Source organism: Trachypithecus francoisi, unplaced genomic scaffold (genome assembly GCF_009764315.1).
Source record: "Trachypithecus francoisi isolate TF-2019V2 unplaced genomic scaffold, Tfra_2.0 Lachesis_group7, whole genome shotgun sequence".
NCBI classification, from domain to species: Eukaryota; Metazoa; Chordata; class Mammalia; order Primates; family Cercopithecidae; genus Trachypithecus; species Trachypithecus francoisi.
The window spans coordinates 44,111,195-44,120,581 of NW_022681472.1; the positions used below are offsets into that span (position 1 = coordinate 44,111,195).

At 35.0% G+C, this 9,387-nt stretch overlaps 1 pseudogene; it reads left to right on the forward strand.

Annotated features, from left to right (window-relative positions):
- Window positions 1–1,733: 1,733 nt before the first annotated feature.
- Window positions 1,734–2,735, forward strand: LOC117078982 (annotated as a pseudogene).
- The last annotated feature ends 6,652 nt before the right edge of the window (window positions 2,736–9,387 follow it).

Below are 9,387 nucleotides of genomic sequence, written 5' to 3' on the forward strand. Positions count from 1 at the left end.
CTTCAGTAAAGTCTCAGGATTCAAAATCAATGTACAAAAATTGCTAGCATACTTATACACCAACAGCAGTCAAGCTGAGAGACAAATCAAGAATGTACTCCCATTCACAATTGTCACAAAAAGAATAAAATGCCTAGGAATACAGGGAGGTGAAAGATCTCTACAAGGATAAATACAAAAGTTGCTCAAAGAAATTAGAGATAACATAAACAAATGAAAAAACATTCTATGCTCATGGATAGGAAGGATCAATACTGTGAAAATGGCCATACTGCTGAAAGCAATTTATTGATTCAATGTTATTTCTATTAAACTATCAATGAGATTCTTCACAGAACTTAAAAATGAAAACCTAATTTAAAATTCATATGGAACCGAAAAGAGTCCAAATAGCCAAGGCAATCCTAAGCAAAAAGAACAAAGTCAGAGGGATCATGCTACATGACTTCAAACTATACTACAGGGATACAGTAATCAAAACAGTGTTGTACTGATACAAAACAGTCATATAGACAGATGGAACAGAACAGAGAACCCAGAAATAAGACTGCACAACTACAAGTATCTGATCTTCAACAAACCTGACAAAAACAAGCAATGGGGAAAGTACTCCCTTATTCAATAAATGGTGCTGGGATAACTGGCTAACGGTATGCAGAAGACTGAAGCTGGACGACTTCCTTATGCCACATACAAAAAATTAACTCAAGATGGAATAAAGATTTAAATGTAAAACCCAAAACTATGAAAACCCTGGTAGACAATCTAGGCAATACCATCCAAGACATAGACATGGGAAAGGATTTCATGATGAAGACTCCAAAACATATGCAACAAAAACAAAAATTGACAAATGGTGTCTACTTAAACTACAGAGCTTCTGCACAGCAAAGGAAACTATCAAGAGTAAACAGACAACCTACAGAATGGGAGAAAATATTTGCAATCTATGCATCTGACAAGACCAAGTATCCAGCATCTGTTAGGAGCTTAAACAAATTTACAAGAAGAAAAAAAACAAATATCCCTATTAAAAAGTGGGCAAAGGACTTGAACAGACACTTCTCAAATAAGACATACATGTGGCCAACAATCATATGAAGAAAAGCTCAACATCACTGATCATTAGAGAAATGCAAATCAAAACCACAATGAGGTACCATCTCACACCAGTCAGAATGGTTATTACTAATAAGTCAAAAAATAACACATGTTTCTGAGGCTGTGAAGAAAAAGGAGCACTTTTACTCTGTTGGTGAGATTGTAAATTATTTCAACCATTGTGGAAGACAGTGTGGTGATTTTTCAAAGTCCTAAAGACAGAAATACCAATTATAATAAAATAGAGTGATTTATATTCCTTTGAGTGTATACCCAGCAATTCCTTTGGGTATATACCCATACCATTGCTGGGTATATACCCAAAGGAATATAAATCACTCTGTTGTAAAGACATATGCACATGTATGTTCATTGCAGCACTATTCACAATAGCAAATACTTGGAATCAACCTAAATGCCCATCAATTATAGATCAGATAAAGAAAATGTAGTACATACACACCATGGAATACTATGCAGCCATAAAAAGGAATGAGATCAGCAGCCGTGGCTGCTGGGCGTGGAGAGTGAGTCGCCAGCGCCCGCTGGTGACTGCTCCAGGGCTTCTCCCCTCCTGGACCAGGGGCTGTTCGAAAGCGCATCCTCCACTCGCACTGCTTGTTGGGCTCATCATGAAGCGCTTGAGCTCTGTGCAGTGGAAAATGCCGTATGTTTGCGACGGAGGTGAAAGAGGAGACTTCCACCAAAAGGGAACATCAGATCAGCCATAGCTTTGGGCTCTACTAGATAGAAAGCGCAACAAACAAGTTGAAAAAAGATTTTAAAATTCTCTACATTCAAATGAAAACCCAAAATATATATTTTGAAAGTTGAAGAGGACTTCAAACCGGCTCTGGACTCCAAACCTTGCTGGATACCAGAGCAAAGGAAATAGAACAAATAAATGGGAGCCCAGTGCCTAATGAAAATAGATACATTCCTGATTGGGTACCAGTAGAGAAAAACAACAAACAGTATTGCTGGCATTCCTCTGTAGTTAATTATGAATTTGAAATTGCCCTGGTACTAAAACATCATGCTGATGATTCTGGACTTTTGGAAATTACTGCAGTGCCACTATCAGATCTCTTAGAACAAACACTGGAGCTCATAGGAAAAAATATCAATGGAAATCCATATGGGTTAGGGAGCAAGAAACATCCATTACATCTTCTTCTACCTCATGGAGCATTTCAAATAAGAAATCTACCTTCATTGAAGCACAATGATCTCTTGTCTTGGTTTGAAGGTTGCAAAGTGGGTAAAATTGAAAGAATAGTATGGCATCGCAGTGATGGCTGTTTAATAAAGGTGCTGGACATACACAGTCAACAAAACAAGGTGTCTGCCTTCATGAAGCTCACATGCTAATGGGGAAGATAGAAAATAAACAAATGTGTAACATGTCAGGACAAGAATAGCTATGAAAAAAAAAAAAAAAACAGGATCCATCATCATCATCTTGGCTTATGCTGATCAATTCAAGATACTTACATGAATTCAAGAGTAGTTATTATCAACCTGAACCTGAACAAATGTGACTCTGCCTTTGACATTAACTGTTTATTTAATCATTTTTCAAAAGTAGATAATCAGAAATTGCTAGACTCAAAGATATAATATTTGATGTATAAAATGCAAATAAAATTAGTTTATTATCATTATATTTTAATCTCAAATATTCTACCATGTTTAAGAATATCACAAATTCCTGTTCATTGTGAAACATCAATTTGTCTTCTACCATTTGTGAAGAAATGAATTTTCCAGTTTCAAATACCTATTTAAAATTTTATTAAAAACCAGCAAATTAATTTTAATCTCTAGCCATAAAAACATAAGTAACAGTAAGCTCCTAAGCTTGTACAAAGGCTGGATTCTCTCCACTATAATTGAATAGTAATTTAAGGACAACAATTAAACCAAGAATTTAATGTCACTAATTTTCAAAATTAAATAGTTTAAGCTCAATTTGATTTTGCTAGATATTTAACAAAACATATGGCTCAAATTCATAACCTATATGTGTGTATGTCTACATCTGTATTTATATATATCATAGTTAGGATTTGAGAATCTTAACATTTTAAATATTAAAATTGCTGAATTTACCTTCATACTCTTTAAAACACTTAAAACATTATGAATGTAGAGAAATTCACCAGAGCTCATTGCCTATTTGATGGCCATAACTTATTCTAAGTCTTCAAATATATACTTTTATAGTAAGTTGAAAATTTCATATAATTTTATTTATTAAGAATTCCAGTTTAAGTGTAAAGGTACAAGGTAGTGTGAAGGAAACACTACACCTCAGAGAATTGCTTATTTCCAGGTGGATTTTAACATATAAAGTTAATAAATATTTAAATGAAACAAGGTTTATAGGTGACCTTTAGTAAGTGAGGAAATTAACAGGACTTTCTTCTTCATCTTCAAACTCTTCAGAAGCAGCAACAGGGCTAGTTAATTCAACTCTCAACTGTTCTGAAAGCTGTTTTTTTTTCTTTTTTTTTTTTAACCTTCTCTTCTAAGGGAATATTGTTCTTCACTTCTTCCTTGTAATTATACTTAAGATCTTCAATTTCTTTGAAAAATGAAGGCTGAAAATTTTGGAGTTCTTTTTTCAGCTTTTTATACCCTCCTAATAGAAACATTATCTTTAAAAGTTGCATATAGGAAATATACATATTTTAGGCTTAAACTAAGAGATTTCTGTAAATATAAAGGCCAACATATTCCTGAATGGTCAAATACAGCTATAAAGGCAGAAGTATTAAGATTTTTGTTTGTTCCATTGTACAGTGTAAATAACTAAGTTGTTAACTGTCAAGTCCAATCATCTATTCTGTAAGTCGTGTTCTAGTCTTTGACTAAAATTTATCAACTCTTATAGGGGGATTTAATCTTTCTCTAAAAGCACATAAGATCCTCTCAATAGAGCAGTCAAGAAGATTTTGTGATTCATAACATTGAAACTAGTCTGGTTAAGAGTTTTGGTTTAGACTTCATTTATATTTTCATTATAAATATCTAATTTTTAATGAATAATGATAAACTTTTTATAAAGTTATTAGTATGATCAGAGAAACCTTTGGGACTTCTGCCAGTTAGGCATATGGAAAAGAGAGAATTCAAGCCTTAGTGACTGTTTAGAGTCACAAGCTAATGGTGATCACTAGCTAATGCTTATATCCATGCCTTTTTGTCCTGTTTACAGTCTTCAGGTGGTAAAACATAGCAAATATATTTTTTAAGGGAACTATAACTTTAAGATTCCTGAAAAGAATTTCAAAACAAATTAAAGACAATGTTGCTAATGTGACCCAAAACTTAAGAACATACTAATGGCATATATTTGTTAAATTTAAAAAATAAATTTACTGTTTAATCCTAAAAAAACTGAGATCATGTCCTTTGCAGGGACATGAATGGAGCTGAAGGCCATTATCCTAGGCAACCTAATGCAGGAACAGAAAACCAAATACCCATGTTCTCACTTAAAAGTGGGAGCTAAATTATGAGAACACATTGACACACAGCAGGCAACAACACACACTGGGGCCTATCAGAGGGTGGAAGGTGGGAAGAAGGAGAGAATCAGGAAAAACAACTTATGGGTACTAGGCTTAATACTTGGGTGATGAAATGATCTGTACCAAAAACCCCTGTACCAAAAATTTACCTGTGTAACAAACCTGCACGTGTACTCCTGAACTTAAAGTAAAAGTTAAAAAAAAAATCCTAAATTAAGTATTCAAATTATGAAGCTAGAAAATGAATAGTAAAAATAAAGAAAAGGCAACTGGAAGGTATAAAGTATGAAATAGATAGAAACGCAAAGAGATAAATATACTAAAAACCTGAAGATCACCACTTTTTAAATATTAAAAGATATAAATCAATTATAGCTGTCAAAATGATGTTTGACTATAAAACTTTTGTAACATCATGTGCCAATAAATATGAGAATACAGATTTTTCCCAGCAAAATATAAGCAATTAAATTGATCCCAGAAATGAATAAAAACTTGAATAATCTAAGAACCACAGAAGAAATCAGAAAGTGATTAAAAGGTATATTATTTTAAATGCACCGAAGCCATATGATATTTTACTGAGATATAAAAAGGCCTTAAACTATATATTTCAACATTTTAAAACAATATAGACTGTAGGAAAGACAAAAATGATTGGTTATGTTATGTTAATTGGTATAAAATCTTATTTAGTGTAGTAAGTAAAGTACATATTAAGTTAGGTAAAATATTGAAATATTAGCAAATTAAGTCCAGTGGTATATTCTGAGTGCTACTTCTCATGCATAGGACTGTGTTTGGCACACATTAAGTGATCTATAAGTATTGGTTGATTAAAAAATAAACCTTTAATTTATTGGAATACGAGCAGTAGCCACATATGATTATTAGAAAGCATATTATCTGCAAAGAACATTTTACAATATAGTGTTGGTATAATCACACATTTATGGTTATGTTGGTTTATATGTAAACATATAGAAAATTATTGAAGGATACATACCAAGTTATTAAAATTAGGTACAGGAGACATGTTCAATGAGTGTGTATTATTTTAGTTCTTAAACATGTAGTAACATAATTTTAAAAGATTACTATCTGGAAAAAACTTATGACTAGATAATTGACTCCAGATAGGGAATACAGAGTTGCAAGAGCAGTGAGCTGAGGAAAGAGCCCTAGACATACTAATGCTGGTGAGACTAGCCAACTATTATCTACAACTTATGTGTAATTTTTCTGGTTCTTAACTCAATATATAATACACATTTTGTCAAGCTTGAAATTCTGAGTTCTTTCACTTTTAAAAATACCTTATCCAATAAATAACCAAATTCTGTCATAGTTACTTCTTAAATATTCTCAAAGTCATTCATCTTTCCTTTTCATTGCCTCTGCCCTGCCTTAACACACAATTCATACTTTTCGGTCCTATTTTACAACCTCTGCAAAGATTTCAATTTTGTCTTCCTCCCATGCATTTTCTGAACCATAGTCATAAGTTTCCTTATATTAAGTCTGAAATAGAACTCTTGATATTTTGCCCCGAGCACATTATAGCTCATGTCTTCTTCAATTTAGTAAGTGGTTCTACCATCCACTCAGTCATAGCCAGAAAACATCCCTTTCCACAGTCTGCTATAGTTCAAAATATATTTGTTTTGAATTTATCCCAACTCTTGTCATCTCTATTGTTACCACCTCAGTTCAATTTTACAGGGCACTGAGTTGCTCCTTCCACTGCATCCACCTTTATAACTATCTTTTCCTCTTCCCCAACTTCTGCATTATGCCAGATAGCTCTAGTAAGGAAATTGCATCAATATGCCAGTTTACACAATTTCAAATGTATGGTTTCCACCTCCAAGTAGACATCCAGTTGCTATTCAGAAATTTGTCTACATGTCACGTTCAAAGATTTTTTCTAATTTACTAAAAAATCATTTATAGAAGTTTTGTTAACCATTGCAATGAACATCTACTCGAGGATCAACAGTGGCTTTCCTTTCTTTTTCAGAGAGCCATTAGTCAGGAATTTTATTAATTTCTTGTTCATCCCAGCACCCAGCCATTCATATCAACATATCTACATTTTCAACTTTTCTTACCCCTTCCTTTTTTTTTTTTTTTTTTTTTGTTTTTGTTTTCTGAGACCGAGTCTTGCTCTGTTGCCCAGGCTGGAGTACAGTGGCGTGATCTCGGCTCACTGCAAGCTCCCGGGTTCACATCATTCTCCTGCCTCAGCCTCCCGAGTAGCTGGGACTACAGGCACCGCCACCACGCCCGGCTAAATTTTTTGTATTTTTAGTAGAGACGGAGTTTCACCATGTTAGCCAAGATGGTCTCGATCTCCTGACTTCATGATCCACCCGCCGTGGCCTCCCAAAGTGCTGGGATTATAGGTGTGAGCCACCGTGCCCAGCCACCCCTTCCTTCTTTAAAGTATCAAAGTATACACTGTCTATTGGTTGGGTACTATTCTGACCCTCTGGGACTTTGAAACTTCAATTTATACCCTATCACTGCAATATCAGTAAACATGTCCTCCTCAGAAGATGCTTCCCCTCCTAAGGGGAAGAGACTCAAGTCTCTTCCATAAAAACTTTTACACACAATACATCTGTTACTTTCATACACACACATTCACCTGCTGTCTCTCTCACACACACGTACACACACACACGTACACACACATGTGTATACTGCATTCTTATAAAACTGTTATCTATTACTTTCACTAACATACATTCTCCTGCTTTCTGTCTCTCTCTCTCTCTCACACACACAGACACACATGCATATTCTGTATTCTCATAAAACTGTTCACAATGTGTCCTCTTCTAAGTCCCTCCTTGTTTTCAATAAACAAGCTTTGAAAATTTATTTATTATAATTGTTTAGACTTCCTCATTAAAGAACTTTGGTCACCTGGTCACATTTTCACTTTCTTAATTATATTGAAGATATTTTCAGCTATCTGTGTATGGCTAGCCAGTTTTCCCAACACCATTTAATAAATAGGGTATCTTTTCCCTATTTCTTGTTTTTGTCAGGTTTGTCAAAGATCAGATGGTTGTAAAAGTGTGGTGTTATTTCTGAGGCCTCTGTTCTATTCCATTGGTCTATCTCTCTGTTTTGGTACCAGTACCATGCTGTTTTGGTTACTGTAGCCTTGTAGTATAGTTTGCAGTCAGGTGGCATGACGTTTCCAGCTTTGTTCTTTTTGCTTAGGAGTGTCTTGGCAATGTGGGCTCTTTTTTGGTTCCATATGAACTTTAAAGTAGTTTTTATTTTTCCAATTCTGTGAAGAAAGTCATTGGTAGCTTGAGGGGGATGGCATTGTATCTGTAAATTACCTTGGGAGGTATGACCATTTTTCACGATATTGATTCTTCCTATCCATGAGCATGGAATGTTCTTCCACTTGTTTGTGTCCTCTTGTTGTTGAGCAATGGTTTGTAGTTCTCCTTGAAGAGGTCCTTCACATCCCTTTTAAGATGGATTCATAGATATTTTATTCTCTTTGTAGCAATTGTGAATGGGAGTTCACTCATGATTTGACTGTCTGTTTGTCTGCTATTGGTGTATAGGAATGCTTCCTTCCTTACACCTTATACAAAAATTAATTCATGGTGGATTAAAGACTTAAATGTCAGACCTAAAACCATAAAAACCCTAGAAGAAAACCTAGGCAATACCATTCAGGACATAGGCATGGGCAAGGACTTCATGACTAAACCACCAAAAGCAATGCCAACAAAAGCCAAAATAGACAAACGGGACCTAATTAACCCAAAGAACTTCTGCACAGCAAAAGAAACTACTGTCAGAGTGAACAGGCAACCTACAGAATGGGAGAAAATTTTTGCAATCTACCCATCTGACAAAGGGCTAATATCCAGAATCTACAAAGAACTTAAACAAATTTACAAGAAAAAAAAACAAACAACCCCATCAAAAAGTGGGCAAAGAATATGGACAGACACTTCTCAAAAGAAGACATTCATACAGCCAACAGACACATGAAAAAATGCTCATCACTGGTCATCAGAGAAATGCAATTCAAAACCACAATGAGATACCATCTCACACCAGTTAGAATGCTGATCATTAAAAAGTCAGGTAACAACAGATGCTGGAGAGGATGTGGAGAAATAGGAACACTTTTACACTGCTGGTGGGAGTGTAAACTAGTTCAACCATTGTGGAAGATAGTGTGGCAATTCCTCAAGGATCTAGAACTTGAAATACCATTTGACCCAATGATCCCATTACTGGGTATATACCCAAAGGATTAGAAATCATGCTGCTATAAAGATATGCACATGTATGTTCATTGCAGCACTATTCACAAGAGCAAAAACTTGGAACCAACCCAAATGTCCATCAATGATAAACTGGATTAAGAAAATGTGGCACATATACACCATGGAATACTATGCAGACATAAAAAAGAATGAGTTCATGTCCTTTGTAGGGACATGGATGAAACTGGAAACCATTATTCTCAGAAAACTATCGTAAGGACAGAAAACCAAACACCACATGTTCTCACTCATAGGTGGGAATCAAACAATGAGAACAGTTGGACACAGGCCAGGGAACATCACACACGGGGGCCTGTCATGGGGTGGGGGGCAGGGGGAAGGATAGCATTAGGAGAAATACCTAATGTAAATGATGAGTTAATGGGTGCAGCAAACCAACATGACACATGTATACCTATGTAACAAACCTGCATGTTGTG